This window comes from Sus scrofa, chromosome 1, assembly GCF_000003025.6.
Source record: "Sus scrofa isolate TJ Tabasco breed Duroc chromosome 1, Sscrofa11.1, whole genome shotgun sequence".
Classification (NCBI taxonomy): domain Eukaryota; kingdom Metazoa; phylum Chordata; class Mammalia; order Artiodactyla; family Suidae; genus Sus; species Sus scrofa.
In genome coordinates this window covers 253745908-253751907 of record NC_010443.5, presented here as the reverse complement: position 1 = coordinate 253751907, position 6000 = coordinate 253745908, and positions in this window count along the sequence as shown.

Genomic DNA, 6000 nt, shown 5'->3' with positions numbered 1-6000 from the left:
AAAAAAAGACTTCTAACCCTCTTATCACATATAGTTGTGTCTCCTAGAAACCAGCCCACAATATTTGATTTCCTGGGTACTTTTCCAAAGTTACCTCATTAATGTAATAAAACACATTGATCACTCTTACCTCTTAGGAAATTCTGGTGGGTGTAGGAACTCTGAGCCCGAAACCGGGGCAAAGACTAAACACATACTTCTTATTATACATTACAACATCCAGGGGAGGAGGACAGCACCTTCACTGCGTGCCCAACACCATCCACTTGATCTGTGATCTCCTGGGTTCTAAATTCTGTGCCCACTAAAGACAAGCCTATGAGGTATATAAAATATGTCCCTTTTGAGCAAAATTATAAAGAATACGGACCCCTCCATGTGACCCTGCTTTGGGAGCCATATTAGGCTTTTCTCTTTCTTTCTTTCTTTTTTTTTTTTGTCTTTTTGCCATTTCTTGGGCCGCTCCCACGGCACATGGAGGTTCCCGGGCTAGGGGTTGAATCAGAGCCATAGCCACTGGCCTACACCAGAGCCACAGCAACGCCAGATTCAAGCCGTGTCTGCAACCTACACCACAGCTCACAGCAACGCCGGATCCTTAACCCACTGAGCAAGGCCAGGGCTCGAACCTGCAACCTCATGGTTCCTAGTCAGATTCATTAACCACTGAGCCATGACGGGAACTCCCATATTGGGCTTTTAAACTTCAGGAAGCCTACTTTCACTTGTTCAATAAACATGCTTACATTTCAAGGATCTATTTCCAAACATGGGATCCAAACAACCATAAGAGTGACCCTGGAATGAAGAGAGATCAGAACCTTCCATACACTGGGGGAGTTGGAATTAATTCCCACTCTTGTAACACAGACACTTTGTAGGAAATTGTGATACTCTGTAGCAATACGTGGTCCAAAAGAACTATTGCAAAAATATTCTTTTTTTTTTTTTTTTGTCTTTTTTTGCCATTTCTTGGGCCACTCCCGCGGCATATGGAGGTTCCCAGGCTAGGGGTTGAATCGGAGCTGTAGCCACCGGCCTACACCAGAGCCACAGCAATGGGGGATCCGAGCCGCGTCTGCAACCTACACCACAGCTCACGGCAACGCCGGACCTTTAACCCTGAGCAACGGCAGGGACCGAACCTGCAACCTCATGGTTCCTAGTCGGATTCGTTAACCACTGCGCCACGACGGGAACTCCGCAAAAATATTCTGATACATCTCGGATTCCAAGGAATGGATACTGAAGCCTCAGAAAGCCAGAGCTCTGTAAGCCACAGCAACCACAGAACATTCTCATTACTGTAACTCAGCTATCACTCAGAGGTCTGGGTACCTTGAGTCTAAGAAGACTAGATTCTGATTGGATCGTGATAGGCAGATCTGATTTGATCAGCCATAGGCAGATCTAATTTGATCAGCCATAGGCAAGAACAAGCTGAGAGCAACTGGGCCAAAAGACCACATGGTCTCATCCACAGCCTCCCTTCTGCTCATTCACAAAAATTATCTCATCTATAACAACATTTTTTGTAATGGAGACAGTAAATATGCCCAGCACGTATTTAAAATAAAAAAGGAATTAGAGCTAAAAATTCCTAAGGACCATAAAGGTCAGGGGGATGCCACCAAAGAGACATAACCCAATCACCCACATGCCTGCAGTGGGCGGGGTCAAAGCTGAGGCCCAGCAGGGGGCTGTTGGGAAGCCAGAAAAAGGCCACCTCTTCCTCCCACCTGCTCATTCCCTGGTCCACTCCTCAAGCCTCCAGACGTGCGGCTTGCCAGGGAGACCTGGCTGAAATGGAAGGGGCTGCAAGTGTCCAGAGTCCTAGCCACGACGGACAGGCTGTCTGCCACAGGCAAGATGGAAGAATCTCCCCCAAGGAAGACCAGCCTCTGAAAGAGAAGGGGGGCGATCGCCATTCCTCCGAAAGACACAGAGAAAAAGGAAGCCTGGAGACCCGAGAGGGCTCTCGGAGCAAAGCAGGTCAGATTCCAGTCAATTCCTTCTTTGCAGCATTGCTTTGGAGGGCTGGTTGGGAGGGTTTGGGGGATGGGAGAGATTGGGCTGGGGGAGTGGGGGGCAGGGGGGCTACGTTACAGGTGCCAGATGGGACCTTCACACCACTCAGTATGTTGAGGGAAACCCAAGGGCAGGGCCCTCTTCCTTGTGGTCCTGGGCTCTACCAGCTGTGCCATCGCCAGGTTTGGACTTGAGGGAGGGTTCCCCGGGGCCTGCCTGCCAGGTGGCTCAGGAGCCGCCCTAGTGAGAGGGGAAGGCCTGGCCCTGGGGAGCTGCCCTTGGAGGCTGTGGGCAGCTGGAGGAAAGCTGCACTGGTGGGGGGAGGGGCTGGAATGGGGCTGGGGGGTGGGGTCGGGGTCGGACTCAGGACCTGGTCTAATCCACTCTCCCCCAGACCCCAGAGTGGGTCAGGCAACACTCACTCCTGTCCTCCTCTCCACACGCAGTGCACACCAGGCACAAGCGGAGCAGAAGCCCCACTGGCTGTCCTGACAGGCGGGGCCTCCACAGCAAAGACAAGAAGAGGCAGGGACCACCCTCCCCAGCCCAGGCGAGAGCTAAGGACCGGTTTTTCTCCTCCAGAGCAGGACTTGACCGCAGAGGAGGTAGGTTTCTGGGCAGGCGCTTGGCACAGGTGGGGATGTGGGTGCAGGGCCTGAGGGTCGCAACAAGCCCCCAGCAGGCAGGTAGGTGGGGAGACACGCTGCCCCTGGTGCGGGGCCCCTGGTGAGGGGCCCCTAAAGCCCTAACAGGCTGGGAGGAAGGCATCCAGGTGTGGGCCCCGGTTCCCAGCAGATCCTGGAAGGGGCCCCAGGGTCCGGTGCGGTGGAGAGTGGGTCGTGGGGGAAGGAGGGTTGGGAGTCTCCATGGGGAAGAGGTTGTTGGTCGACCCTGACAAGGAATCCCAGGGCGGGCGAGGGTGCAGCGCATATCACCTGAACTCCTCCCGCTCTGCCTCCCGCGCAGGTTCTGCCCACACGCCTCGGCGCCCGGCCCGGCCCGCCTCTCCCAAGCCTCGTCGCGGATCCTCGTGTCCCGAAGCCCGCGTGCCCGCGGCGGCGCTCGCGTCCGAGCTCTGCAACCAGATGGGCGCCCTGCAGGTGGCCCTGGGCGAGCTGCGGGCCCCGGGGGGCGCCTACCTGCCGGTGCCCTCCCGCTGCACCGAGCCCACGGCCTCGCAGCGCGCCTGGCTCACCTGGCAGCTGGCGCACGCGGGCGCCGCCCTGCACTGGGCGCTGGCTGCGCTGGACTCCCTGCTCGCCGCGGGGCCCGTGCCCGCCTGCCCGCAGCCCTCCTGGCCCTGGGGGCCCTGGCCTGAGGGGGGCCAGCCCCACGCTCCCCGCCCAACTGCGGGCGGGTCCCTTCAGGCCTCTGAGCCAACCAGACTCTGCATGTCGCCTTCCTCGCAGCAGCATCTTGCACCCCGAGGTGAACGCGAGCTACCCCAACAGGGGACAGAAATCCCCTTGTCCTTGGAGCCAGGTTCAGCCCGGGCCAGAGGAAGGCTCCTGCCTCATCCCAGCTCAGGAACATGGGTCCACGTTTCCAGAAGACAGCCTGCCAGGAGGAGCGTTCAGATGTAGACACTTCTTTTCTTCGGAGGCTCAGATTGCCTGTCTTAGTGATGTGATATGTGCCTTTTCACCAGTGTCCTCCTGTTGTCTTTGAAAAGTAGAATGCCCTATGCATATATGGATAGATAGATAGATAGATAGATAGATAGATAGATAGATAGACAGACAGATAGATAAATAGATAATGATAGAGATTTAGTAAGATGTGTATATTTTGTATCTTGTTAGTGATATAGAGATATTACTGCCTTGGCCTCCACAGCAAGGAATAATTATGTTTGGGGTTGTCACAAGAGATAAGTTTTCTTCCAAGTGAATGCTAGAACCTTCCTTTAGCAAGTCTCTAGGACAGAAGAACAATCCAGATTATGTGATGGAATATTGCAGTTTTTGGTTTTGAAATTAAAGTCACGTGTTTCTTTATTCTTGGATCATTATGTTCTACATGAGTCACAATAAAAATTTTTTTGATATTGCAGTCATTTGTCTGTGATTTTGTCCATGTGCTTGCAAGTGTAGTCTCCTGAAACTCGTAGTCTCCTGAAACTTCTGTTCATTCTTTATTTTCCTATATAAATTATTCCTATTTTTACTGTTTCTTTTATCATGCCAACATTAAAGAATTTTTATTTACATACCTAGAATGCCCACTGGTGTAATTGCACAGAGCAATAAAATGTTCACAAATGTATGCAAATGACAGACTATGTCTGCCATGCCCCTTGGCATCATTACCCCATCCAGCATCAAAACCTTGAACTTCTATCTCTTTATGTAATTTCTTTTGACACCTACTGAGCTCCTTTTCTCATTGTGTCACTTTACTGAGCCTATTGGTAAAACATCTACTGACATTGTATACTGCTCTTTGAATCTTACTTCATCACTTTCCCTTAATAATGGATAATGATACACATGGATGATGTGAGATATTCTGCAAGGTAAGAGCCCTGGCAATGAGAAGGTTGAGAGTCAACGTGCTTACACAGATATATGAAGGCACTTTCTCCAACGGAACCTGTCCCTGAAGAAGAAAGGAGAGTGAGGATCCAAAAAAGGATGGAAGAAAAGAGGTCCACACAGCCCCAAGAGGGCTCTAAAGATCAGAAAGGTTCCAGATTCTTCTTTGTTAAGATTGGGAGCTGGCTCTAACCTTTGCATATGCAATGCTTATTGATCCTTCAGATATCAATATAAATGTCTTTTTCCTTTTTCTTTATTATTTATTTTTATTTTTAGAGCTGCACCTGCAGCACATGGAAGTTCCCAGGCTAGGGGTCAAGTCAGAGCTGCAGCTCCTGGCCTATGCCACAGCCACACCAAAGACACCAGATCTGAGTGGTGTCTTTGACCTACACCACAGCTCAAGGCAATACCACATCCTTAACCCACTGAGGAGAGCCAGAGATGGAACCCACATCCTCATGGATGTTAGTCAGGATGGTTACCGCTGAGCCACAACGGGAACTCCTCTTTTTTCTTTTTATGGCTGCACCCTCAGCATTGGAAGTTCCCGGGCCACAGATTGAATCTGAGCCACAGCTGCCCACCCATGCCACAGCTGTGGCAACATTGGATCCATAATCCCACTGCACTGGGCCAGGTATCGAAACTGCACCTCCTGATTCTTAACCTACTGGGCTACATCAGGAACTCCATAAATATCTTTCCTTCATGTAAAGCTTCATAATTTCTAATATGGGATTACAAGCTTTCATAGCATCATGTATCTTTTTTACAAAGTTCTTATCATTATAATTTTACAGTTTTGTATATACGTACTTGAATAATAGTGGTCTCTTCGCCTGTATCCCAAGCTCCTGGAAGTTTATGGCCCTGCTTAAGTTTTTTTCCCTCTCCCTGTATTATTTTTTTTAACTGCCACCCCTGTGGCATATGGACGTTTCTGGGCTGGGGTCCAATCAGAGCTTCAGCTGAGGCCTACGACACAGCCATGGCAACACAGGATCGGAACCACATCTTCAAACTACACCACAGCTCATGGCAATACTGGATCCTTAACCCACTGAGAGAGGCCAGGGATAGAACCGGCATCCTCATAGAGACAATGTTAGGTCCTTAACCCACTGAGCCACAACTGGAACTCCTCCCCTCCCATTATTGTATCCACAAGTCCTGGCACAGTTCTTGGCACATAATAGATGTACCATAAATATTTGTTAAATGAGAAATGAATTGTTGAATACACGAATGAGAAGCATTGAAAGATAGGATCACACAAACTTTTCCCTTATCTGATTACATCTTACACAAAGTCAGTATTTAGGATATTTCCTAGAGACTATTGTAAGAAATTCTACATAGCCAAGAGCTGAAATACAGGCTAATGCAGGGAACAGACTTAGGAACTCAGGTACCTAAAATCGAATATATGCCA